We start from the raw sequence: 26,691 nt of genomic DNA, 5'->3' as shown, positions 1-26,691 counted from the left end.
CCTATCATCCCCCTACCACCCGAGAAAAAAAAAAAAAAAAAGCTTGCCCCCTCCTTCCACTAGCCCACCTCCCACCCAAAGAGAAACTTCTGCTGCGCAGCTAGCTTTCTAGGCAGCAGCGCTATTGTGATGTCAGCGGGGGGCATTGTGACAAGCCGCCAGTGTTCCGTCTCTTCATGTTGTGCACTGTTCAAACGGAAAATACATCAACAGGCAGACTACAGAAAAGCTTACTAACAAAGGTTAGAGGGGGGCTTTCTCAGAGGGCTTTTTACAGTTTGTCTATTCCCAATTAGCCGTTTAAGTGTACTTAATGAAAGTAGTAATTCTTTCATAGGCCGCCCATTCTTAGTATTTGACGTTCCTTATATTGCGGTATCAGGCTGCGCAGCAGGTTGCAAAACATTCATCACCCATGACTGTCCCCAATTGGGTTCAGAAGCTAAATGTCTATCATGACCTCTCTTTTAGAATGTCCAAGAGCAAGCAAACTCTTCCTCCAGGTGAGGGAGCCAACAGCCCACTCAAGACATCATCATTGCTCAAAGAAAACCCCAAAAACCAATGCATGATAGGAATAAACAGGTAACTTTCTTTGGAGTGGAAGCGGAGAGATCGCACCAGATGCCAATTCTAGATCTTATCACACCTGTGGTCACTGCAGCAGCAGGTGAATCCACTTTGTCCAAAAGGGATCTATTCCATTCAATTGCAAATGATCTAGATAAGACAGAGAACAAGATACTGCAGCACGGGACATAGTCGAGTTGGTCAGGTTGAGTGGTGATGAGTTTGCTATTTGGATGAATAAAGAAAGTAAAAAGTGTGAAAGATAAAAAACAAAAGGAGGAAGTATTGAGGTGCATATGAAGACGTATGCTTTCTTCCAATTCATTAAATCGGGCTAATATGAATCAGGTGAATTGAGTTCTGCTTTTGGAAACTGGGTTAAGAAGGGGTGCACCGGTCCTGGAGGTACTGCAATACCAGGTCAATGCGTGGAGTGGACAGAGCAAGCTCTTTTTCCATCTCCCTGTTCTAAAAATCCATTTAATATATGGTCCCCAGATAGGGGACGTATCAGATATTAAACTGATAAGAACAGATACTACACTTGATCTTAGCCAAAAGGCCGAGAAGCGATAACCAGAATTGGTTTGGGCCTCGAGTGGCACCCTGGCCTATGCCGGACACATCTTAGGGAGAGAGAGCGAGAGGGAGACAAACCCACGCCTACACAAGACATTTTGTCACCCAAGCCAACCCTTGAAAAGGCTGCTTTGCAGAGCAAAAACAAGAAGAATGGTGCGTTTTGCAGCCGCCGCCCACTGCAATGAATCTGAATAACTCCTCCTTTTGGGCGCAAGCAACTCCCCTCCCCCTTGCAGTCTTTTCAATTCATGATACAAAAAGACGGACAGGACAGGTTGCCTGACTTTCCGTCACTGCCACCCTTTGCCATCCTTACCCGTAGAAAGCCCTTTCATCATCCCCAAACCCTAATCTTTTCCCTTCCCTTCCCAGCCCCAAACCCTGCCCTCTGTACCCATCTCACCACCCGCATCCCTTCTCCTATCATCCCCCTACCACCCGAGAAAAAAAAAAAAAAAAAAAAAGCTTGCCCCCTCCTTCCACTAGCCCACCTCCCACCCAAAGAGAAACTTCTGCTGCGCAGCTAGCTTTCTAGGCAGCAGCGCTATTGTGATGTCAGCGGGGGGCATTGTGACAAGCCGCCAGTGTTCCGTCTCTTCATGTTGTGCACTGTTCAAACGGAAAATACATCAACAGGCAGACTACAGAAAAGCTTACTAACAAAGGTTAGAGGGGGGCTTTCTCAGAGGGCTTTTTACAGTTTGTCTATTCCCAATTAGCCGTTTAAGTGTACTTAATGAAAGTAGTAATTCTTTCATAGGCCGCCCATTCTTAGTATTTGACGTTCCTTATATTGCGGTATCAGGCTGCGCAGCAGGTTGCAAAACATTCATCACCCATGACTGTCCCCAATTGGGTTCAGAAGCTAAATGTCTATCATGACCTCTCTTTTAGAATGTCCAAGAGCAAGCAAACTCTTCCTCCAGGTGAGGGAGCCAACAGCCCACTCAAGACATCATCATTGCTCAAAGAAAACCCCAAAAACCAATGCATGATAGGAATAAACAGGTAACTTTCTTTGGAGTGGAAGCGGAGAGATCGCACCAGATGCCAATTCTAGATCTTATCACACCTGTGGTCACTGCAGCAGCAGGTGAATCCACTTTGTCCAAAAGGGATCTATTCCATTCAATTGCAAATTATATAGATAAGACAGAGAACAAGATACTGCAGCACGGGACATAGTCGAGTTGGTCAGGTTGAGTGGTGATGAGTTTGCTATTTGGATGAATAAAGAAAGTAAAAAGTGTGAAAGATAAAAAACAAAAGGAGGAAGTATTGAGGTGCATATGAAGACGTATGCTTTCTTCCAATTCATTAAATCGGGCTAATATGAATCAGGTGAATTGAGTTCTGCTTTTGGAAACTGGGTTAAGAAGGGGTGCACCGGTCCTGGAGGTACTGCAATACCAGGTCAATGCGTGGAGTGGACAGAGCAAGCTCTTTTTCCATCTCCCTGTTCTAAAAATCCATTTAATATATGGTCCCCAGATAGGGGACGTATCAGATATTAAACTGATAAGAACAGATTTTTGATTTAATGAAGCTTTCCAAAGCACCGCAAAAAATGCATGACCAAAGTCACACCAAAAACAGTGCAAAGGCTAGGATTCGTGTGGACCCCTCCGTGAGGAGAGGGTCCCCAAAAAAAAACCCCGTCCCTCCGAGCCAGAAGGCCACAGCAAGGGTCAGGGATCTTCGGTGCTCCCCCAAGCCGAAGCCTGGTTGAGCCTTGTCGTTGCTCCCAGCGTCCATCCAGGCATCTTACCCAAGTGGAGTAGAGAGCTACTAGTTGTTGGTTTCGCAGCCGAAACTGCCCGGACCGTCAACCGGTGTTGGTTTCTCAGCCCAAGGCTAACCGGACCTCCAACCGGGTGTTGGTTTCTCAGCCGAAGCTGACCCGGACCTCCAACCGGGTGTTGGTTTCTCAGCCGAAGCTGACCCGGACCTCCAACCGGGTGTTGGTTTCTCAGCCGAAGCTGACCCGGACCTCCAACCGGGTGTTGGTTTCTCAGCCAAAGCTGACCCGGACCTCCAACCGGGTGTTGGTTTCTCAGCCCAAAGCTGAACGGACCTCCGACCATGATTATAAAAATTTCCCTTCCTAGCCAGAAGGCCGGGATAGAGCAATATGCTCAGAAAGTATGAAAGGGCAAGGTACGGTGTGCTACAGAGCCCAAGGCTCGCCGGGGTCCCAAGCCAGCAAGCTCAGACTCACTCCAGGGTCGTCAATCCTGGGGCACATTGCACCATAGCCCCCACACTTACTCAGTCTAATAGCCTCGATCCTGGTAGGGCCATGGTTTCCTCTAGATGGATATACTATCCTCCCAAAGTACTAACAAGCGCAACCTTCCAGTGTGCATTGCATCATTGTACTAAGGTGGCCGGAGCCTTAAACCACCTTTTCGAACGATACAACACTTGATCTTAGCCAAAAGGCCGAGAAGCGATAACCAGAATTGGTTTGGGCCTTGAGTGGCACCCTGGCCTATGCCGGACACATCTTAGGGAGAGAGAGCGAGAGGGAGACAAACCCACGCCTACACAAGACATTTTGTCACCCAAGCCAACCCTTGAAAAGGCTGCTTTGCAGAGCAAAAACAAGAAGAATGGTGCGTTTTGCAGCCGCCGCCCACTGCAATGAATCTGAATAACTCCTCCTTTTGGGCGCAAGCAACTCCCCTCCCCCTTGCAGTCTTTTCAATTCATGATACAAAAAGACGGACAGGACAGGTTGCCTGACTTTCCGTCACTGCCACCCTTTGCCATCCTTACCCGTAGAAAGCCCTTTCATCATCCCCAAACCCTAATCTTTTCCCTTCCCTTCCCAGCCCCAAACCCTGCCCTCTGTACCCATCTCACCACCCGCATCCCTTCTCCTATCATCCCCCTACCACCCGAGAAAAAAAAAAAAAAAAAGCTTGCCCCCTCCTTCCACTAGCCCACCTCCCACCCAAAGAGAAACTTCTGCTGCGCAGCTAGCTTTCTAGGCAGCAGCGCTATTGTGATGTCAGCGGGGGCATTGTGACAAGCCGCCAGTGTTCCGTCTCTTCATGTTGTGCACTGTTCAAACGGAAAATACATCAACAGGCAGACTACAGAAAAGCTTACTAACAAAGGTTAGAGGGGGGCTTTCTCAGAGGGCTTTTTACAGTTTGTCTATTCCCAATTAGCCGTTTAAGTGTACTTAATGAAAGTAGTAATTCTTTCATAGGCCGCCCATTCTTAGTATTTGACGTTCCTTATATTGCGGTATCAGGCTGCGCAGCAGGTTGCAAAACATTCATCACCCATGACTGTCCCCAATTGGGTTCAGAAGCTAAATGTCTATCATGACCTCTCTTTTAGAATGTCCAAGAGCAAGCAAACTCTTCCTCCAGGTGAGGGAGCCAACAGCCCACTCAAGACATCATCATTGCTCAAAGAAAACCCCAAAAACCAATGCATGATAGGAATAAACAGGTAACTTTCTTTGGAGTGGAAGCGGAGAGATCGCACCAGATGCCAATTCTAGATCTTATCACACCTGTGGTCACTGCAGCAGCAGGTGAATCCACTTTGTCCAAAAGGGATCTATTCCATTCAATTGCAAATGATCTAGATAAGACAGAGAACAAGATACTGCAGCACGGGACATAGTCGAGTTGGTCAGGTTGAGTGGTGATGAGTTTGCTATTTGGATGAATAAAGAAAGTAAAAAGTGTGAAAGATAAAAAACAAAAGGAGGAAGTATTGAGGTGCATATGAAGACGTATGCTTTCTTCCAATTCATTAAATCGGGCTAATATGAATCAGGTGAATTGAGTTCTTCTTTTGGAAACTGGGTTAAGAAGGGGTGCACCGGTCCTGGAGGTACTGCAATACCAGGTCAATGCGTGGAGTGGACAGAGCAAGCTCTTTTTCCATCTCCCTGTTCTAAAAATCCATTTAATATATGGTCCCCAGATAGGGGACGTATCAGATTTTAAACTGATAAGAACATATTTTTTTTTTTTTTTTTTTTTTGAAGGATGAGTTTGAAAATAATAAAGTGACCGCCTCTCGTTGCCCAGGTAACCGTCCGTCACAAGAGGGCTATGACATCCTACGATGCACACTCCCCCAAGGCCAGCAGTTGTGCAATACCCTGGCACCTTTCAGCACCAACCAAGGTAGTACCCTCCCAAACTACACTTGATCTTAGCCAAAAGGCCGAGAAGCGATAACCAGAATTGGTTTGGGCCTCGAGTGGCACCCTGGCCTATGCCGGACACATCTTAGGGAGAGAGAGCGAGAGGGAGACAAACCCACGCCTACACAAGACATTTTGTCACCCAAGCCAACCCTTGAAAAGGCTGCTTTGCAGAGCAAAAACAAGAAGAATGGTGCGTTTTGCAGCCGCCGCCCACTGCAATGAATCTGAATAACTCCTCCTTTTGGGCGCAAGCAACTCCCCTCCCCCTTGCAGTCTTTTCAATTCATGATACAAAAAGACGGACAGGACAGGTTGCCTGACTTTCCGTCACTGCCACCCTTTGCCATCCTTACCCGTAGAAAGCCCTTTCATCATCCCCAAACCCTAATCTTTTCCCTTCCCTTACCAGCCCCAAACCCTGCCCACTGTACCCATCTCACCACCCGCATCCCTTCTCCTATCATCCCCCTACCACCCGAGAAAAAAAAAAAAAAAAAAGCTTGCCCCCTCCTTCCACTAGCCCACCTCCCACCCAAAGAGAAACTTCTGCTGCGCAGCTAGCTTTCTAGGCAGCAGCGCTATTGTGATGTCAGCGGGGGGCATTGTGACAAGCCGCCAGTGTTCCGTCTCTTCATGTTGTGCACTGTTCAAACGGAAAATACATCAACAGGCAGACTACAGAAAAGCTTACTAACAAAGGTTAGAGGGGGGCTTTCTCAGAGGGCTTTTTACAGTTTGTCTATTCCCAATTAGCCGTTTAAGTGTACTTAATGAAAGTAGTAATTCTTTCATAGGCCGCCCATTCTTAGTATTTGACGTTCCTTATATTGCGGTATCAGGCTGCGCAGCAGGTTGCAAAACATTCATCACCCATGACTGTCCCCAATTGGGTTCAGAAGCTAAATGTCTATCATGACCTCTCTTTTAGAATGTCCAAGAGCAAGCAAACTCTTCCTCCAGGTGAGGGAGCCAACAGCCCACTCAAGACATCATCATTGCTCAAAGAAAACCCCAAAAACCAATGCATGATAGGAATAAACAGGTAACTTTCTTTGGAGTGGAAGCGGAGAGATCGCACCAGATGCCAATTCTAGATCTTATCACACCTGTGGTCACTGCAGCAGCAGGTGAATCCACTTTGTCCAAAAGGGATCTATTCCATTCAATTGCAAATGATCTAGATAAGACAGAGAACAAGATACTGCAGCACGGGACATAGTCGAGTTGGTCAGGTTGAGTGGTGATGAGTTTGCTATTTGGATGAATAAAGAAAGTAAAAAGTGTGAAAGATAAAAAACAAAAGGAGGAAGTATTGAGGTGCATATGAAGACGTATGCTTTCTTCCAATTCATTAAATCGGGCTAATATGAATCAGGTGAATTGAGTTCTGCTTTTGGAAACTGGGTTAAGAAGGGGTGCACCGGTCCTGGAGGTACTGCAATACCAGGTCAATGCGTGGAGTGGACAGAGCAAGCTCTTTTTCCATCTCCCTGTTCTAAAAATCCATTTAATATATGGTCCCCAGATAGGTGACGTATCAGATATTAAACTGATAAGAACAGATACTACACTTGATCTTAGCCAAAAGGCCGAGAAGCGATAACCAGAATTGGTTTGGGCCTCGAGTGGCACCCTGGCCTATGCCGGACACATCTTAGGGAGAGAGAGCGAGAGGGAGACAAACCCACGCCTACACAAGACATTTTGTCACCCAAGCCAACCCTTGAAAAGGCTGCTTTGCAGAGCAAAAACAAGAAGAATGGTGCGTTTTGCAGCCGCCGCCCACTGCAATGAATCTGAATAACTCCTCCTTTTGGGCGCAAGCAACTCCCCTCCCCCTTGCAGTCTTTTCAATTCATGATACAAAAAGACGGACAGGACAGGTTGCCTGACTTTCCGTCACTGCCACCCTTTGCCATCCTTACCCGTAGAAAGCCCTTTCATCATCCCCAAACCCTAATCTTTTCCCTTCCCAGCCCCAAACCCTGCCCTCTGTACCCATCTCACCACCCGCATCCCTTCTCCTATCATCCCCCTACCACCCGAGAAAAAAAAAAAAAAAAAAGCTTGCCCCCTCCTTCCACTAGCCCACCTCCCACCCAAAGAGAAACTTCTGCTGCGCAGCTAGCTTTCTAGGCAGCAGCGCTATTGTGATGTCAGCGGGGGGCATTGTGACAAGCCGCCAGTGTTCCGTCTCTTCATGTTGTGCACTGTTCAAACGGAAAATACATCAACAGGCAGACTACAGAAAAGCTTACTAACAAAGGTTAGAGGGGGGCTTTCTCAGAGGGCTTTTTACAGTTTGTCTATTCCCAATTAGCCGTTTAAGTGTACTTAATGAAAGTAGTAATTCTTTCATAGGCCGCCCATTCTTAGTATTTGACGTTCCTTATATTGCGGTATCAGGCTGCGCAGCAGGTTGCAAAACATTCATCACCCATGACTGTCCCCAATTGGGTTCAGAAGCTAAATGTCTATCATGACCTCTCTTTTAGAATGTCCAAGAGCAAGCAAACTCTTCCTCCAGCTGAGGGAGCCAACAGCCCACTCAAGACATCATCATTGCTCAAAGAAAACCCCAAAAACCAATGCATGATAGGAATAAACAGGTAACTTTCTTTGGAGTGGAAGCGGAGAGATCGCACCAGATGCCAATTCTAGATCTTATCACACCTGTGGTCACTGCAGCAGCAGGTGAATCCACTTTGTCCAAAAGGGATCTATTCCATTCAATTGCAAATGATCTAGATAAGACAGAGAACAAGATACTGCAGCACGGGACATAGTCGAGTTGGTCAGGTTGAGTGGTGATGAGTTTGCTATTTGGATGAATAAAGAAAGTAAAAAGTGTGAAAGATAAAAAACAAAAGGAGGAAGTATTGAGGTGCATATGAAGACGTATGCTTTCTTCCAATTCATTAAATCGGGCTAATATGAATCAGGTGAATTGAGTTCTGCTTTTGGAAACTGGGTTAAGAAGGGGTGCACCGGTCCTGGAGGTACTGCAATACCAGGTCAATGCGTGGAGTGGACAGAGCAAGCTCTTTTTCCATCTCCCTGTTCTAAAAATCCATTTAATATATGGTCCCCAGATAGGGGACGTATCAGATATTAAACTGATAAGAACAGATACTACACTTGATCTTAGCCAAAAGGCCGAGAAGCGATAACCAGAATTGGTTTGGGCCTCGAGTGGCACCCTGGCCTATGCCGGACACATCTTAGGGAGAGAGAGCGAGAGGGAGACAAACCCACGCCTACACAAGACATTTTGTCACCCAAGCCAACCCTTGAAAAGGCTGCTTTGCAGAGCAAAAACAAGAAGAATGGTGCGTTTTGCAGCCGCCGCCCACTGCAATGAATCTGAATAACTCCTCCTTTTGGGCGCAAGCAACTCCCCTCCCCCTTGCAGTCTTTTCAATTCATGATACAAAAAGACGGACAGGACAGGTTGCCTGACTTTCCGTCACTGCCACCCTTTGCCATCCTTACCCGTAGAAAGCCCTTTCATCATCCCCAAACCCTAATCTTTTCCCTTCCCTTCCCAGCCCCAAACCCTGCCCTCTGTACCCATCTCACCACCCGCATCCCTTCTCCTATCATCCCCCTACCACCCGAGAAAAAAAAAAAAAAAGCTTGCCCCCTCCTTCCACTAGCCCACCTCCCACCCAAAGAGAAACTTCTGCTGCGCAGCTAGCTTTCTAGGCAGCAGCGCTATTGTGATGTCAGCGGGGGGCATTGTGACAAGCCGCCAGTGTTCCGTCTCTTCATGTTGTGCACTGTTCAAACGGAAAATACATCAACAGGCAGACTACAGAAAAGCTTACTAACAAAGGTTAGAGGGGGGCTTTCTCAGAGGGCTTTTTACAGTTTGTCTATTCCCAATTAGCCGTTTAAGTGTACTTAATGAAAGTAGTAATTCTTTCATAGGCCGCCCATTCTTAGTATTTGACGTTCCTTATATTGCGGTATCAGGCTGCGTAGCAGGTTGCAAAACATTCATCACCCATGACTGTCCCCAATTGGGTTCAGAAGCTAAATGTCTATCATGACCTCTCTTTTAGAATGTCCAAGAGCAAGCAAACTCTTCCTCCAGGTGAGGGAGCCAACAGCCCACTCAAGACATCATCATTGCTCAAAGAAAACCCCAAAAACCAATGCATGATAGGAATAAACAGGTAACTTTCTTTGGAGTGGAAGCGGAGAGATCGCACCAGATGCCAATTCTAGATCTTATCACACCTGTGGTCACTGCAGCAGCAGGTGAATCCACTTTGTCCAAAAGGGATCTATTCCATTCAATTGCAAATGATCTAGATAAGACAGAGAACAAGATACTGCAGCACGGGACATAGTCGAGTTGGTCAGGTTGAGTGGTGAGAGTTTGCTATTTGGATGAATAAAGAAAGTAAAAAGTGTGAAAGATAAAAAACAAAAGGAGGAAGTATTGAGGTGCATATGAAGACGTATGCTTTCTTCCAATTCATTAAATCGGGCTAATATGAATCAGGTGAATTGAGTTCTGCTTTTGGAAACTGGGTTAAGAAGGGGTGCACCGGTCCTGGAGGTACTGCAATACCAGGTCAATGCGTGGAGTGGACAGAGCAAGCTCTTTTTCCATCTCCCTGTTCTAAAAATCCATTTAATATATGGTCCCCAGATAGGGGACGTATCAGATATTAAACTGATAAGAACAGATTTTTTTTTTTTTTTTTTTTTTTTGAAGGATGAGTTTGAAAATAATAAAGTGACCGTCTCTCGTTGCCCAGGTAACTGTCCGTCACAAGAGGGCTATGACATCCTACGATGCACACTCCCCCAAGGCCAGCAGTTGTGCAATACCCTGGCACCTTTCAGCACCAACCAAGGTAGTACCCTCCCAAACTACACTTGATCTTAGCCAAAAGGCCGAGAAGCGATAACCAGAATTGGTTTGGGCCTCGAGTGGCACCCTGGCCTATGCCGGACACATCTTAGGGAGAGAGAGCGAGAGGGAGACAAACCCACGCCTACACAAGACATTTTGTCACCCAAGCCAACCCTTGAAAAGGCTGCTTTGCAGAGCAAAAACAAGAAGAATGGTGCGTTTTGCAGCCGCCGCCCACTGCAATGAATCTGAATAACTCCTCCTTTTGGGCGCAAGCAACTCCCCTCCCCCTTGCAGTCTTTTCAATTCATGATACAAAAAGACGGACAGGACAGGTTGCCTGACTTTCCGTCACTGCCACCCTTTGCCATCCTTACCCGTAGAAAGCCCTTTCATCATCCCCAAACCCTAATCTTTTCCCTTCCCAGCCCCAAACCCTGCCCTCTGTACCCATCTCACCACCCGCATCCCTTCTCCTATCATCCCCCTACCACCCGAGAAAAAAAAAAAAAAAAAAGCTTGCCCCCTCCTTCCACTAGCCCACCTCCCACCCAAAGAGAAACTTCTGCTGCGCAGCTAGCTTTCTAGGCAGCATTGCTATTGTGATGTCAGCGGGGGGCATTGTGACAAGCCGCCAGTGTTCCGTCTCTTCATGTTGTGCACTGTTCAAACGGAAAATACATCAACAGGCAGACTACAGAAAAGCTTACTAACAAAGGTTAGAGGGGGGCTTTCTCAGAGGGCTTTTTACAGTTTGTCTATTCCCAATTAGCCGTTTAAGTGTACTTAATGAAAGTAGTAATTCTTTCATAGGCCGCCCATTCTTAGTATTTGACGTTCCTTATATTGCGGTATCAGGCTGCGCAGCAGGTTGCAAAACATTCATCACCCATGACTGTCCCCAATTGGGTTCAGAAGCTAAATGTCTATCATGACCTCTCTTTTAGAATGTCCAAGAGCAAGCAAACTCTTCCTCCAGGTGAGGGAGCCAACAGACCACTCAAGACATCATCATTGCTCAAAGAAAACCCCAAAAACCAATGCATGATAGGAATAAACAGGTAACTTTCTTTGGAGTGGAAGCGGAGAGATCGCACCAGATGCCAATTCTAGATCTTATCACACCTGTGGTCACTGCAGCAGCAGGTGAATCCACTTTGTCCAAAAGGGATCTATTCCATTCAATTGCAAATGATCTAGATAAGACAGAGAACAAGATACTGCAGCACGGGACATAGTCGAGTTGGTCAGGTTGAGTGGTGATGAGTTTGCTATTTGGATGAATAAAGAAAGTAAAAAGTGTGAAAGATAAAAAACAAAAGGAGGAAGTATTGAGGTGCATATGAAGACGTATGCTTTCTTCCAATTCATTAAATCGGGCTAATATGAATCAGGTGAATTGAGTTCTGCTTTTGGAAACTGGGTTAAGAAGGGGTGCACCGGTCCTGGAGGTACTGCAATACCAGGTCAATGCGTGGAGTGGACAGAGCAAGCTCTTTTTCCATCTCCCTGTTCTAAAAATCCATTTAATATATGGTCCCCAGATAGGGGACGTATCAGATATTAAACTGATAAGAACAGATTTTGATTTAATGAAGCTTTCCAAAGCACCGCAAAAAATTCATGACCGAAGTCACACCAAAAACAGTGCAAAGGCTAGGATTCGTGTGGACCCTTCCGTGAGGAGAGGGTCCCCAAAAATCAACCCCGTCCCTCCGAGCCAGAAGGCCACAGCAAGGGTCAGGGATCTTCGGTGCTCCCCCAAGCCGAAGCCTGGTTGAGCCTTGTCGTTGCTCCCAGCGTCCACGCAGGCATCTTACCCAAGTGGAGTAGAGAGCTACTAGTTGTTGGTTTCGCAGCCGAAACTGCCCGGACCGTCAACCGGTGTTAGTTTCTCAGCCCAAGGCTAACCGGACCTCCAACCGGGTGTTGGTTTCTCAGCCGAAGCTGACCCAGACCTCCAACCGGGTGTTGGTTTCTCAGCCGAAGCTGACCCGGACCTCCAACCGGGTGTTGGTTTTTCAGCCCAAAGCTGAACGGACCTCCGACCATGATTATAAAAATTTCCCTTCCTAGCCAGAAGGCCGGGATAGAGCAATATGCTCAGAAAGTATGAAAGGGCAAGGTACGGTGTGCTACAGAGCCCAAGGCTCGCAGGGGTCCCAAGCCAGCAAGCTCAGACTTACTCCAGGGTCGTCAGTCCTGAGGAACATTGCACCATAGCCCCCACACTTACTCAGTCTAATAGCCTCGATCCTGGTAGGGCCATGTTTTCCTCTAGATGAATATACTATACATCCAGAGTACTAGCAAGCGCAACCTTCCAGTGTGCATTGCATCTGCCGAGCCTCACAGATACTACACTTGATCTTAGCCAAAAGGCCGAGAAGCGATAACCAGAATTGGTTTGGGCCTCGAGTGGCACCCTGGCCTATGCCGGACACATCTTAGGGAGAGAGAGCGAGAGGGAGACAAACCCACGCCTACACAAGACATTTTGTCACCCAAGCCAACCCTTGAAAAGGCTGCTTTGCAGAGCAAAAACAAGAAGAATGGTGCGTTTTGCAGCCGCCGCCCACTGCAATGAATCTGAATAACTCCTCCTTTTGGGCGCAAGCAACTCCCCTCCCCCTTGCAGTCTTTTCAATTCATGATACAAAAAGACGGACAGGACAGGTTGCCTGACTTTCCGTCACTGCCACCCTTTGCCATCCTTACCCGTAGAAAGCCCTTTCATCATCCCCAAACCCTAATCTTTTCCCTTCCCTTCCCAGCCCCAAACCCTGCCCTCTGTACCCATCTCACCACCCGCATCCCTTCTCCTATCATCCCCCTACCACCCGAGAAAAAAAAAAAAAAAAAAGCTTGCCCCCTCCTTCCACTAGCCCACCTCCCACCCAAAGAGAAACTTCTGCTGCGCAGCTAGCTTTCTAGGCAGCAGCGCTATTGTGATGTCAGCGGGGGGCATTGTGACAAGCCGCCAGTGTTCCGTCTCTTCATGTTGTGCACTGTTCAAACGGAAAATACATCAACAGGCAGACTACAGAAAAGCTTACTAACAAAGGTTAGAGGGGGGCTTTCTCAGAGGGCTTTTTACAGTTTGTCTATTCCCAATTAGCCGTTTAAGTGTACTTAATGAAAGTAGTAATTCTTTCATAGGCCGCCCATTCTTAGTATTTGACGTTCCTTATATTGCGGTATCAGGCTGCGCAGCAGGTTGCAAAACATTCATCACCCATGACTGTCCCCAATTGGGTTCAGAAGCTAAATGTCTATCATGACCTCTCTTTTAGAATGTCCAAGAGCAAGCAAACTCTTCCTCCAGGTGAGGGAGCCAACAGCCCACTCAAGACATCATCATTGCTCAAAGAAAACCCCAAAAACCAATGCATGATAGGAATAAACAGGTAACTTTCTTTGGAGTGGAAGCGGAGAGATCGCACCAGATGCCAATTCTAGATCTTATCACACCTGTGGTCACTGCAGCAGCAGGTGAATCCACTTTGTCCAAAAGGGATCTATTCCATTCAATTGCAAATGATCTAGATAAGACAGAGAACAAGATACTGCAGCACGGGACATAGTCGAGTTGGTCAGGTTGAGTGGTGATGAGTTTGCTATTTGGATGAATAAAGAAAGTAAAAAGTGTGAAAGATAAAAAACAAAAGGAGGAAGTATTGAGGTGCATATGAAGACGTATGCTTTCTTCCAATTCATTAAATCGGGCTAATATGAATCAGGTGAATTGAGTTCTGCTTTTGGAAACTGGGTTAAGAAGGGTGCACCGGTCCTGGAGGTACTGCAATACCAGGTCAATGCGTGGAGTGGACAGAGCAAGCTCTTTTTCCATCTCCCTGTTCTAAAAATCCATTTAATATATGGTCCCCAGATAGGGGACGTATCAGATATTAAACTGATAAGAACAGATACTACACTTGATCTTAGCCAAAAGGCCGAGAAGCGATAACCAGAATTGGTTTGGGCCTCGAGTGGCACCCTGGCCTATGCCGGACACATCTGAGGGAGAGAGAGCGAGAGGGAGACAAACCCACGCCTACACAAGACATTTTGTCACCCAAGCCAACCCTTGAAAAGGCTGCTTTGCAGAGCAAAAACAAGAAGAATGGTGCGTTTTGCAGCCGCCCCCCACTGCAATGAATCTGAATAACTCCTCCTTTTGGGCGCAAGCAACTCCCCTCCCCCTTGTAGTCTTTTCAATTCATGATACAAAAAGACGGACAGGACAGGTTGCCTGACTTTCCGTCACTGCCACCCTTTGCCATCCTTACCCGTAGAAAGCCCTTTCATCATCCCCAAACCCTAATCTTTTCCCTTCCCTTCCCAGCCCCAAACCCTGCCCTCTGTACCCATCTCACCACCCGCATCCCTTCTCCTATCATCCCCCTACCACCCGAGAAAAAAAAAAAAAAAAAAGCTTGCCCCCTCCTTCCACTAGCCCACCTCCCACCCAAAGAGAAACTTCTGCTGCGCAGCTAGCTTTCTAGGCAGCAGCGCTATTGTGATGTCAGCGGGGGGCATTGTGACAAGCCGCCAGTGTTCCGTCTCTTCATGTTGTGCACTGTTCAAACGGAAAATACATCAACAGGCAGACTACAGAAAAGCTTACTAACAAAGGTTAGAGGGGGGCTTTCTCAGAGGGCTTTTTACAGTTTGTCTATTCCCAATTAGCCGTTTAAGTGTACTTAATGAAAGTAGTAATTCTTTCATAGGCCGCCCATTCTTAGTATTTGACGTTCCTTATATTGCGGTATCAGGCTGCGCAGCAGGTTGCAAAACATTCATCACCCATGACTGTCCCCAATTGGGTTCAGAAGCTAAATGTCTATCATGACCTCTCTTTTAGAATGTCCAAGAGCAAGCAAACTCTTCCTCCAGGTGAGGGAGCCAACAGCCCACTCAAGACATCATCATTGCTCAAAGAAAACCCCAAAAACCAATGCATGATAGGAATAAACAGGTAACTTTCTTTGGAGTGGAAGCGGAGAGATCGCACCAGATGCCAATTCTAGATCTTATCACACCTGTGGTCACTGCAGCAGCAGGTGAATCCACTTTGTCCAAAAGGGATCTATTCCATTCAATTGCAAATGATCTAGATAAGACAGAGAACAAGATACTGCAGCACGGGACATAGTCGAGTTGGTCAGGTTGAGTGGTGATGAGTTTGCTATTTGGATGAATAAAGAAAGTAAAAAGTGTGAAAGATAAAAAACAAAAGGAGGAAGTATTGAGGTGCATATGAAGACGTATGCTTTCTTCCAATTCATTAAATCGGGCTAATATGAATCAGGTGAATTGAGTTCTGCTTTTGGAAACTGGGTTAAGAAGGGTGCACCGGTCCTGGAGGTACTGCAATACCAGGTCAATGCGTGGAGTGGACAGAGCAAGCTCTTTTTCCATCTCCCTGTTCTAAAAATCCATTTAATATATGGTCCCCAGATAGGGGACGTATCAGATATTAAACTGATAAGAACAGATTTTTTATTTAATGAAGCTTTCCAAAGCACCACAAAAAATGCATGACCGAAGTCACACCAAAAACAGTGCAAAGGCTAGGATTCGTGTGGACCCCACCGTGAGGAGAGGGTCCCCAAAAATCAACCCCGTCCCTCCGAGCCAGAAGGCCACAGCAAGGGTCAGGGATCTTCGGTGCTCCCCCAAGCCAAAGCCTGGTTGAGCCTTGTCGTTGCTCCCAGCGTCCACCCAGGCATCTTACCCAAGTGGAGTAGAGAGCTACTAGTTGTTGGTTTCGCAGCCGAAACTGCCCGGACCGTCAACCGGTGTTGGTTTCTCAGCCCAAGGCTAACCGGACCTTCAACCAGGTGTTGGTTTCTCAGCCGAAGCTGACCCAGACCTCCAACCGGGTGTTGGTTTCTCAGCCGAAGCTGACCCAGACCTCCAACCGGGTGTTAGTTTCTCAGCCCAAAGCTGACCAGACCTCCGACCGGGATTATAAAAATTTCCCTTCCTAGCCAGAAGGCCGGGATAGGGTAATATGCTCAAAAAGTATGAAAAGGCAAGGTACGGTGTGCTACAGAGCCCAAGGCTTGCCGGGGTCCCAAGCCAGCAAGCTCAGACTCACTCCAGGGTCGTCAGTCCTGGGGCACGTTGTACCATAGCCCCCCACCCTTACTCAGTCTAATAGCCTTGATCCTGGTAGGGCCATGTTTTCCTCTAGATGAATATACTATCCACCCAGAGTACTAGCAAGCGCAACCTTCCAGTGTGCATTGTATCATTGTACTAAGGTGGCCTGGAGCTTAAACCACCTCTTCAAACAACACTACACTTGATCTTAGCCAAAAGGCCGAGAAGCGATAACCAGAATTGGTTTGGGCCTCGAGTGGCACCCTGGCCTATGCCGGACACATCTTAGGGAGAGAGAGCGAGAGGGAGACAAACCCACGCCTACACAAGACATTTTGTCACCCAAGCCAACCCTTGAAAAGGCTGCTTTGCAGAGCAAAAACAAGAAGAATGGTGCGTTTTGCAGCCGCCGCCCACTGCAATGAATCTGAATAACTCCTCCTTTTGGGCGCAAGCAACTCCCCTCCCCCTTGCAGTCTTTTCAATTCATGATACAAAAAGACGGACAGGACAGGTTGCCTGACTTTCCGTCACTGCCACCCTTTGCCATCCTTACCCGTAGAAAGCCCTTTCATCATCCCCAAACCCTAATCTTTTCCCTTCCCTTCCCAGCCCCAAACCCTGCCCTCTGTACCCATCTCACCACCCGCATCCCTTCTCCTATCATCCCCCTACCACCCGAGAAAAAAAAAAAAAAAAAAGCTTGCCCCCTCCTTCCACTAGCCCACCTCCCACCCAAAGAGAAACTTCTGCTGCGCAGCTAGCTTTCTAGGCAGCAGCGCTATTGTGATGTCAGCGGGGGGCATTGTGACAAGCCGCCAGTGTTCCGTCTCTTCATGTTGTGCACTGTTCAAACGGAAAATACATCAACAGGCAGACTACAGAAAAGCTTACTAACAAAGGTTAGAGGGGGGCTTTCTCAGAGGGCTTTTTACAGTTTGTCTATTCCCAATTAGCCGTTTAAGTGTACTTAATGAAAGTAGTAATTCTTTCATAGGCCGCCCATTCTTAGTATTTGACGTTCCTTATATTGCGGTATCAGGCCGCGCAGCAGGTTGCAAAACATTCATCACCCATGACTGTCCCCAATTGGGTTCAGAAGCTAAATGTCTATCATGACCTCTCTTTTAGAATGTCCAAGAGCAAGCAAACTCTTCCTCCAGGTGAGGGAGCCAACAGCCCACTCAAGACATCATCATTGCTCAAAGAAAACCCCAAAAACCAATGCATGATAGGAATAAACAGGTAACTTTCTTTGGAGTGGAAGCGGAGAGATCGCACCAGATGCCAATTCTAGATCTTATCACACCTGTGGTCACTGCAGCAGCAGGTGAATCCACTTTGTCCAAAAGGGATCTATTCCATTCAATTGCAAATGATCTAGATAAGACAGAGAACAAGATACTGCAGCACGGGACATAGTCGAGTTGGTCAGGTTGAGTGGTGATGAGTTTGCTATTTGGATGAATAAAGAAAGTAAAAAGTGTGAAAGATAAAAAACAAAAGGAGGAAGTATTGAGGTGCATATGAAGACGTATGCTTTCTTCCAATTCATTAAATCGGGCTAATATGAATCAGGTGAATTGAGTTCTGCTTTTGGAAACTGGGTTAAGAAGGGGTGCACCGGTCCTGGAGGTACTGCAATACCAGGTCAATGCGTGGAGTGGACAGAGCAAGCTCTTTTTCCATCTCCCTGTTCTAAAAATCCATTTAATATATGGTCCCCAGATAGGGGACGTATCAGATATTAAACTGATAAGAACAGATTTTTGATTTAATGAAGCTTTCCAAAGCACCACAAAAAATGCATGACCGAAGTCACACCAAAAACAGTGCAAAGGCTAGGATTCGTGTGGACCCCACCGTGAGGAGAAGGTCCCCAAAAATCAACCCCGTCCCTCCGAGCCAGAAGGCCACAGCAAGGGTCAGGGATCTTCGGTGCTCCCCCAAGCCGAAGCCTGGTTGAGCCTTGTCGTTGCTCCCAGCGTCCACCCAGGCATCTTACCCAAGTGGAGTAGAGAGCTACTAGTTGTTGGTTTCGCAGCCGAAACTGCCCGGACCGTCAACCGGTGTTGGTTTCTCAGCCCAAGGCTAACCGGACCTCCAACCGGGTGTTGGTTTCTCAGCCGAAGCTGACCCAGACCTCCAACCGGGTGTTGGTTTCTCAGCCGAAGCTGACCCGGACCTCCAACCGGGTGTTAGTTTCTCAGCCCAAAGCTGACCAGACCTCCAACCGGGATTATAAAAATTTCCCTTCCTAGCCAGAAGGCCGGGATAGGGTAATATGCTCAAAAAGTATGAAAAGGCAAGGTACGGTGTGCTACAGAGCCCAAGGCTTGCCGGGGTCCCAAGCCAGCAAGCTCAGACTCACTCCAGGGTCGTCAGTCCTGGGGCACGTTGTACCATAGCCCCCCATCCTTACTCAGTCTAATAGCCTCGATCCTGGTAGGGCCATGTTTTCCACTAGATGAATATACTATCCACCCAGAGTACTAGCAAGCGCAACCTTCCAGTGTGCATTGTATCATTGTACTAAGGTGGCCTGGAGCTTAAACCACCTTTTCGAACAACACTACACTTGATCTTAGCCAAAAGGCCGAGAAGCGATACTATACTTGATCTTAGCCAAAAGGCCGAGAAGCGATAACCAGAATTGGTTTGGGCCTCGAGTGGCACCCTGGCCTATGCCGGACACATCTTAGGGAGAGAGAGCGAGAGGGAGACAAACCCACGCCTACACAAGACATTTTGTCACCCAAGCCAACCCTTGAAAAGGCTGCTTTGCAGAGCAAAAACAAGAAGAATGGTGCGTTTTGCAGCCGCCGCCCACTGCAATGAATCTGAATAACTCCTCCTTTTGGGCGCAAGCAACTCCCCTCCCCCTTGCAGTCTTTTCAATTCATGATACAAAAAGACGGACAGGACAGGTTGCCTGACTTTCCGTCACTGCCACCCTTTGCCATCCTTACCCGTAGAAAGCCCTTTCATCATCCCCAAACCCTAATCTTTTCCCTTCCCTTCCCAGCCCCAAACCCTGCCCTCTGTACCCATCTCACCACCCGCATCCCTTCTCCTATCATCCCCCTACCACCCGAGAAAAAAAAAAAAAAAAAAGCTTGCCCCCTCCTTCCACTAGCCCACCTCCCACCCAAAGAGAAACTTCTGCTGCGCAGCTAGCTTTCTAGGCAGCAGCGCTATTGTGATGTCAGCGGGGGGCATTGTGACAAGCCGCCAGTGTTCCGTCTCTTCATGTTGTGCACTGTTCAAACGGAAAATACATCAACAGGCAGACTACAGAAAAGCTTACTAACAAAGGTTAGAGGGGGGCTTTCTCAGAGGGCTTTTTACAGTTTGTCTATTCCCAATTAGCCGTTTAAGTGTACTTAATGAAAGTAGTAATTCTTTCATAGGCCGCCCATTCTTAGTATTTGACGTTCCTTATATTGCGGTATCAGGCTGCGCAGCAGGTTGCAAAACATTCATCACCCATGACTGTCCCCAATTGGGTTCAGAAGCTAAATGTCTATCATGACCTCTCTTTTAGAATGTCCAAGAGCAAGCAAACTCTTCCTCCAGGTGAGGGAGCCAACAGCCCACTCAAGACATCATCATTGCTCAAAGAAAACCCCAAAAACCAATGCATGATAGGAATAAACAGGTAACTTTCTTTGGAGTGGAAGCGGAGAGATCACACCAGATGCCAATTCTAGATCTTATCACACCTGTGGTCACTGCAGCAGCAGGTGAATCCACTTTGTCCAAAAGGGATCTATTCCATTCAATTGCAAATGATCTAGATAAGACAGAGAACAAGATACTGCAGCACGGGACATAGTCGAGTTGGTCAGGTTGAGTGGTGATGAGTTTGCTATTTGGATGAATAAAGAAAGTAAAAAGTGTGAAAGATAAAAAACAAAAGGAGGAAGTATTGAGGTGCATATGAAGACGTATGCTTTCTTCCAATTCATTAAATCGGGCTAATATGAATCAGGTGAATTGAGTTCTGCTTTTGGAAACTGGGTTAAGAAGGGGTGCACCGGTCCTGGAGGTACTGCAATACCAGGTCAATGCGTGGAGTGGACAGAGCAAGCTCTTTTTCCATCTCCCTGTTCTAAAAATCCATTTAATATATGGTCCCCAGATAGGGGACGTATCAGATATTAAACTGATAAGAACAGATTTTTTGATTTAATGAAGCTTTCCAAAGCACCGCAAAAAATGCATGACCGAAGTCACACCAAAAACAGTGCAAAGGCTAGGATTCGTGTGGACCCCTCCGTGAGGAGAGGGTCCCCAAAAATCAACCCCGTCCCTCCGAGCCAGAAGGCCACAGCAAGGGTCAGGGATCTTCGGTGCTCCCCCAAGCCGAAGCCTGGTTGAGCCTTGTCGTTGCTCCCAGCGTCCATCCAGACATCTTACCCAAGTGGAGTAGAGAGCTACTAGTTGTTGGTTTCGCAGCCGAAACTGCCCGGACCGTCAACCGGTGTTGGTTTCTCAGCCCAAGGCTAACCGGACCTCCAACCGGGTGTTGGTTTCTCAGCCGAAGCTGACCCGGACCTCCAATGGGTGTTGGTTTCTCAGCCGAAGCTGACCCGGACCTCCAACCGGGTGTTGGTTTCTCAGCCGAAGCTGACCCGGACCTCCAACCGGGTGTTGGTTTCTCAGCCAAAGCTGACCCGGACCTCCAACCGGGTGTTGGTTTCTCAGCCCAAAGCTGAACGGACCTCCGACCATGATTATAAAAATTTCCCTTCCTAGCCAGAAGGCCGGGATAGAGCAATATGCTCAGAAAGTATGAAAGGGCAAGGTACGGTGTGCTACAGAGCCCAAGGCTCGCCGGGGTCCCAAGCCAGCAAGCTCAGACTCACTCCAGGGTCATCAATCCTGGGGCACATTGCACCATAGCCCCCACACTTACTCAGTCTAATAGCCTCGATCCTGGTAGGGCCATGGTTTCCTCTAGATGGATATACTATCCTCCCAAAGTACTAACAAGCGCAACCTTCCAGTGTGCATTGCATCATTGTACTAAGGTGGCCGGAGCCTTAAACCACCTTTTCGAACGATACTACACTTGATCTTAGCCAAAAGGCCGAGAAGCGATAACCAGAATTGGTTTGGGCCTCGAGTGGCACCCTGGCCTATGCCGGACACATCTTAGGGAGAGAGAGCGAGAGGGAGACAAACCCACGCCTACACAAGACATTTTGTCACCCAAGCCAACCCTTGAAAAGGCTGCTTTGCAGAGCAAAAACAAGAAGAATGGTGCGTTTTGCAGCCGCCGCCCACTGCAATGAATCTGAATAACTCCTCCTTTTGGGCGCAAGCAACTCCCCTCCCCCTTGCAGTCTTTTCAATTCATGATACAAAAAGACGGACAGGACAGGTTGCCTGACTTTCCGTCACTGCCACCCTTTGCCATCCTTACCCGTAGAAAGCCCTTTCATCATCCCCAAACCCTAATCTTTTCCCTTCCCTTCCCAGCCCCAAACCCTGCCCTCTGTACCCATCTCACCACCCGCATCCCTTCTCCTATCATCCCCCTACCACCCGAGAAAAAAAAAAAAAAAAAAGCTTGCCCCCTCCTTCCACTAGCCCACCTCCCACCCAAAGAGAAACTTCTGCTGCGCAGCTAGCTTTCTAGGCAGCAGCGCTATTGTGATGTCAGCGGGGGGCATTGTGACAAGCCGCCAGTGTTCCGTCTCTTCATGTTGTGCACTGTTCAAACGGAAAATACATCAACAGGCAGACTACAGAAAAGCTTACTAACAAAGGTTAGAGGGGGGCTTTCTCAGAGGGCTTTTTACAGTTTGTCTATTCCCAATTAGCCGTTTAAGTGTACTTAATGAAAGTAGTAATTCTTTCATAGGCCGCCCATTCTTAGTATTTGACGTTCCTTATATTGCGGTATCAGGCTGCGCAGCAGGTTGCAAAACATTCATCACCCATGACTGTCCCCAATTGGGTTCAGAAGCTAAATGTCTATCATAACCTCTCTTTTAGAATGTCCAAGAGCAAGCAAACTCTTCCTCCAGGTGAGGGAGCCAACAGCCCACTCAAGACATCATCATTGCTCAAAGAAAACCCCAAAAACCAATGCATGATAGGAATAAACAGGTAACTTTCTTTGGAGTGGAAGCGGAGAGATCGCACCAGATGCCAATTCTAGATCTTATCACACCTGTGGTCACTGCAGCAGCAGGTGAATCCACTTTGTCCAAAAGGGATCTATTCCATTCAATTGCAAATGATCTAGATAAGACAGAGAACAAGATACTGCAGCACGGGACATAGTCGAGTTGGTCAGGTTGAGTGGTGATGAGTTTGCTATTTGGATGAATAAAGAAAGTAAAAAGTGTGAAAGATAAAAAACAAAAGGAGGAAGTATTGAGGTGCATATGAAGACGTATGCTTTCTTCCAATTCATTAAATCGGGCTAATATGAATCAGGTGAATTGAGTTCTGCTTTTGGAAACTGGGTTAAGAAGGGGTGCACCGGTCCTGGAGGTACTGCAATACCAGGTCAATGCGTGGAGTGGACAGAGCAAGCTCTTTTTCCATCTCCCTGTTCTAAAAATCCATTTAATATATGGTCCCCAGATAGGGGACGTATCAGATATTAAACTGATAAGAACAGATTTTTTGATTTAATGAAGCTTTCCAAAGCACCACAAAAAATGCATGTCCGAAGTCACACCAAAAACAGTGCAAAGGCTAGGATTCGTGTGGACCCCACCGTGAGGAGAGGGTCCCCAAAAATCAACCCCGTCCCTCCGAGCCAGAAGGCCACAGCAAGGGTCAGGGATCTTCGGTGCTCCCCCAAGCCGAAGCCTGGTTGAGCCTTGTCGTTGCTCCCAGCGTCCACCCAGGCATCTTACCCAAGTGGAGTAGAGAGCTACTAGTTGTTGGTTTCGCAGCCGAAACTGCCCGGACCGTCAACCGGTGTTGGTTTCTCAGCCCAAGGCTAACCGGACCTCCAACCGGGTGTTGGTTTCTCAGCCGAAGCTGAACAGATACTACACTTGATCTTAGCCAAAAGGCCGAGAAGCGATAACCAGAATTGGTTTGGGCCTCGAGTGGCACCCTGGCCTATGCCGGACACATCTTAGGGAGAGAGAGCGAGAGGGAGACAAACCCACGCCTACACAAGACATTTTGTCACCCAAGCCAACCCTTGAAAAGGCTGCTTTGCAGAGCAAAAACAAGAAGAATGGTGCGTTTTGCAGCCGCCGCCCACTGCAATGAATCTGAATAACTCCTCCTTTTGGGCGCAAGCAACTCCCCTCCCCCTTGCAGTCTTTTCAATTCATGATACAAAAAGACGGACAGGACAGGTTGCCTGACTTTCCGTCACTGCCACCCTTTGCCATCCTTACCCGTAGAAAGCCCTTTCATCATCCCCAAACCCTAATCTTTTCCCTTCCCTTCCCAGCCCCAAACCCTGCCCTCTGTACCCATCTCACCACCCGCATCCCTTCTCCTATCATCCCCCTACCACCCGAGAAAAAAAAAAGCTTGCCCCCTCCTTCCACTAGCCCACCTCCCACCCAAAGAGAAACTTCTGCTGCGCAGCTAGCTTTCTAGGCAGCAGCGCTATTGTGATGTCAGCGGGGGGCATTGTGACAAGCCGCCAGTGTTCCGTCTCTTCATGTTGTGCACTGTTCAAACGGAAAATACATCAACAGGCAGACTACAGAAAAGCTTACTAACAAAGGTTAGAGGGGGGCTTTCTCAGAGGGCTTTTTACAGTTTGTCTATTCCCAATTAGCCGTTTAAGTGTACTTAATGAAAGTAGTAATTCTTTCATAGGCCGCCCATTCTTAGTATTTGACGTTCCTTATATTGCGGTATCAGGCTGCGCAGCAGGTTGCAAAACATTCATCACCCATGACTGTCCCCAATTGGGTTCAGAAGCTAAATGTCTATCATGACCTCTCTTTTAGAATGTCCAAGAGCAAGCAAACTCTTCCTCCAGGTGAGGGAGCCAACAGCCCACTCAAGACATCATCATTGCTCAAAGAAAACCCCAAAAACCAATGCATGATAGGAATAAACAGGTAACTTTCTTTGGAGTGGAAGCGGAGAGATCGCACCAGATGCCAATTCTAGATCTTATCACACCTGTGGTCACTGCAGCAGCAGGTGAATCCACTTTGTCCAAAAGGGATCTATTCCATTCAATTGCAAATGATCTAGATAAGACAGAGAACAAGATACTGCAGCACGGGACATAGTCGAGTTGGTCAGGTTGAGTGGTGATGAGTTTGCTATTTGGATGAATAAAGAAAGTAAAAAGTGTGAAAGATAAAAAACAAAAGGAGGAAGTATTGAGGTGCATATGAAGACGTATGCTTTCTTCCAATTCATTAAATCGGGCTAATATGAATCAGGTGAATTGAGTTCTGCTTTTGGAAACTGGGTTAAGAAGGGGTGCACCGGTCCTGGAGGTACTGCAATACCAGGTCAATGCGTGGAGTGGACAGAGCAAGCTCTTTTTCCATCTCCCTGTTCTAAAAATCCATTTAATATATGGTCCCCAGATAGGGGACGTATCAGATATTAAACTGATAAGAACAGATTTTTGATTTAATGAAGCTTTCCAAAGCACCACAAAAAATGCATGACCGAAGTCACACCAAAAACAGTGCAAAGGCTAGGATTCGTGTGGACCCCACCGTGAGGAGAGGGTCCCCAAAAATCAACCCCGTCCCTCCGAGCCAGAAGGCCACAGCAAGGGTCAGGGATCTTCGGTGCTCCCCCAAGCCGAAGCCTGGTTGAGCCTTGTCGTTGCTCCCAGCGTCCACCCAGGCATCTTACCCAAGTGGAGTAGAGAGCTACTAGTTGTTGGTTTCGCAGCCGAAACTGCCCGGACCGTCAACCGGTGTTGGTTTCTCAGCCCAAGGCTAACCGGACCTCCAACCGGGTGTTGGTTTCTCAGCCGAAGCTGACCCAGACCTCCAACCGGGTGTTGGTTTCTCAGCCGAAGCTGACCCAGACCTCCAACCGGGTGTTAGTTTCTCAGCCCAAAGCTGACCAGACCTCCGACCGGGATTATAAAAATTTCCCTTCCTAGCCAGAAGGCCGGGATAGGATAATATGCTCAAAAAGTATGAAAAGGCAAGGTACGGTGTGCTACAGAGCCCAAGGCTTGCCGGGGTCCCAAGCCAGCAAGCTCAGACTCACTCCAGGGTCGTCAGTCCTGGGGCACGTTGTACCATAGCCCCCCACCCTTACTCAGTCTAATAGCCTCGATCCTGGTAGGGCCATGTTTTCCTCTAGATGAATATACTATCCACCCAGAGTACTAGCAAGCGCAACCTTCCAGTGTGCATTGTATCATTGTACTAAGGTGGCCTGGAGCTTAAACCACCTCTTCGAACAACACTACACTTGATCTTAGCCAAAAGGCCGAGAAGCGATAACCAGAATTGGTTTGGGCCTCGAGTGGCACCCTGGCCTATGCCGGACACATCTTAGGGAGAGAGAGCGAGAGGGAGACAAACCCACGCCTACACAAGACATTTTGTCACCCAAGCCAACCCTTGAAAAGGCTGCTTTGCAGAGCAAAAACAAGAAGAATGGTGCGTTTTGCAGCCGCCGCCCACTGCAATGAATCTGAATAACTCCTCTTTTTGGGCGCAAGCAACTCCCCTCCCCCTTGCAGTCTTTTCAATTCATGATACAAAAAGACGGACAGGACAGGTTGCCTGACTTTCCGTCACTGCCACCCTTTGCCATCCTTACCCGTAGAAAGCCCTTTCATCATCCCCAAACCCTAATCTTTTCCCTTCCCTTCCCAGCCCCAAACCCTGCCCTCTGTACCCATCTCACCACCCGCATCCCTTCTCCTATCATCCCCCTACCACCCGAGAAAAAAAAAAAAAAAAAAAGCTTGCCCCCTCCTTCCACTAGCCCACCTCCCACCCAAAGAGAAACTTCTGCTGCGCAGCTAGCTTTCTAGGCAGCAGCGCTATTGTGATGTCAGCGGGGGGCATTGTGACAAGCCGCCAGTGTTCCGTCTCTTCATGTTGTGCACTGTTCAAACGGAAAATACATCAACAGGCAGACTACAGAAAAGCTTACTAACAAAGGTTAGAGGGGGGCTTTCTCAGAGGGCTTTTTACAGTTTGTCTATTCCCAATTAGCCGTTTAAGTGTACTTAATGAAAGTAGTAATTCTTTCATAGGCCGCCCATTCTTAGTATTTGACGTTCCTTATATTGCGGTATCAGGCTGCGCAGCAGGTTGCAAAACATTCATCACCCATGACTGTCCCCAATTGGGTTCAGAAGCTAAATGTCTATCATGACCTCTCTTTTAGAATGTCCAAGAGCAAGCAAACTCTTCCTCCAGGTGAGGGAGCCAACAGCCCACTCAAGACATCATCA

The 26,691-nt window shown here is 47.6% G+C and overlaps 13 non-coding genes and 4 pseudogenes across 13 annotated transcripts; all 17 read right to left on the bottom strand.

Annotated features, from left to right (window-relative positions):
* Window positions 1-953: 953 nt before the first annotated feature.
* Window positions 954-1,144, bottom strand: LOC142252526 (U2 spliceosomal RNA). The gene has a single exon (XR_012725900.1). It is a non-coding gene; the product is annotated as a U2 spliceosomal RNA (small nuclear RNA).
* Window positions 1,145-2,528: 1,384 nt separating this feature from the next.
* Window positions 2,529-2,721, bottom strand: LOC142253104 (U2 spliceosomal RNA). The gene has a single exon (XR_012726424.1). It is a non-coding gene; the product is annotated as a U2 spliceosomal RNA (small nuclear RNA).
* Window positions 2,722-4,985: 2,264 nt separating this feature from the next.
* Window positions 4,986-5,182, bottom strand: LOC142253540 (U2 spliceosomal RNA). The gene has a single exon (XR_012726790.1). It is a non-coding gene; the product is annotated as a U2 spliceosomal RNA (small nuclear RNA).
* Window positions 5,183-6,739: 1,557 nt separating this feature from the next.
* On the bottom strand, window positions 6,740-6,930 carry LOC142252931 (U2 spliceosomal RNA). Its single transcript, XR_012726292.1, has one exon. It is a non-coding gene; the product is annotated as a U2 spliceosomal RNA (small nuclear RNA).
* A 1,376-nt stretch (window positions 6,931-8,306) lies between these two features.
* LOC142252525 (U2 spliceosomal RNA) lies at window positions 8,307-8,497 on the bottom strand. Its single transcript, XR_012725899.1, has one exon. It is a non-coding gene; the product is annotated as a U2 spliceosomal RNA (small nuclear RNA).
* Window positions 8,498-9,874: 1,377 nt separating this feature from the next.
* Window positions 9,875-10,073, bottom strand: LOC142253477 (U2 spliceosomal RNA). Its single transcript, XR_012726766.1, has one exon. It is a non-coding gene; the product is annotated as a U2 spliceosomal RNA (small nuclear RNA).
* A 1,552-nt stretch (window positions 10,074-11,625) lies between these two features.
* LOC142253270 (U2 spliceosomal RNA) lies at window positions 11,626-11,821 on the bottom strand. The gene has a single exon (XR_012726580.1). It is a non-coding gene; the product is annotated as a U2 spliceosomal RNA (small nuclear RNA).
* Window positions 11,822-12,463: 642 nt separating this feature from the next.
* Window positions 12,464-12,590, bottom strand: LOC142253651 (U2 spliceosomal RNA; annotated as a pseudogene).
* A 1,380-nt stretch (window positions 12,591-13,970) lies between these two features.
* Window positions 13,971-14,161, bottom strand: LOC142252817 (U2 spliceosomal RNA). The gene has a single exon (XR_012726183.1). It is a non-coding gene; the product is annotated as a U2 spliceosomal RNA (small nuclear RNA).
* A 1,380-nt stretch (window positions 14,162-15,541) lies between these two features.
* LOC142253005 (U2 spliceosomal RNA) lies at window positions 15,542-15,733 on the bottom strand. Its single transcript, XR_012726344.1, has one exon. It is a non-coding gene; the product is annotated as a U2 spliceosomal RNA (small nuclear RNA).
* Window positions 15,734-17,917: 2,184 nt separating this feature from the next.
* Window positions 17,918-18,110, bottom strand: LOC142253025 (U2 spliceosomal RNA). The gene has a single exon (XR_012726356.1). It is a non-coding gene; the product is annotated as a U2 spliceosomal RNA (small nuclear RNA).
* A 685-nt stretch (window positions 18,111-18,795) lies between these two features.
* On the bottom strand, window positions 18,796-18,949 carry LOC142253669 (U2 spliceosomal RNA; annotated as a pseudogene).
* A 1,381-nt stretch (window positions 18,950-20,330) lies between these two features.
* Window positions 20,331-20,528, bottom strand: LOC142253218 (U2 spliceosomal RNA). Its single transcript, XR_012726530.1, has one exon. It is a non-coding gene; the product is annotated as a U2 spliceosomal RNA (small nuclear RNA).
* Window positions 20,529-21,266: 738 nt separating this feature from the next.
* Window positions 21,267-21,408, bottom strand: LOC142253686 (U2 spliceosomal RNA; annotated as a pseudogene).
* A 1,381-nt stretch (window positions 21,409-22,789) lies between these two features.
* On the bottom strand, window positions 22,790-22,983 carry LOC142253160 (U2 spliceosomal RNA). Its single transcript, XR_012726477.1, has one exon. It is a non-coding gene; the product is annotated as a U2 spliceosomal RNA (small nuclear RNA).
* A 220-nt stretch (window positions 22,984-23,203) lies between these two features.
* LOC142253573 (U2 spliceosomal RNA) lies at window positions 23,204-23,356 on the bottom strand (annotated as a pseudogene).
* A 1,373-nt stretch (window positions 23,357-24,729) lies between these two features.
* On the bottom strand, window positions 24,730-24,922 carry LOC142253024 (U2 spliceosomal RNA). The gene has a single exon (XR_012726355.1). It is a non-coding gene; the product is annotated as a U2 spliceosomal RNA (small nuclear RNA).
* Window positions 24,923-26,691: the final 1,769 nt, after the last annotated feature.

Source organism: Anomaloglossus baeobatrachus, chromosome 9 (genome assembly GCF_048569485.1).
Source record: "Anomaloglossus baeobatrachus isolate aAnoBae1 chromosome 9, aAnoBae1.hap1, whole genome shotgun sequence".
NCBI classification, from domain to species: domain Eukaryota; kingdom Metazoa; phylum Chordata; class Amphibia; order Anura; family Aromobatidae; genus Anomaloglossus; species Anomaloglossus baeobatrachus.
This window is presented reverse-complemented; position numbering and strand designations above follow the sequence as displayed.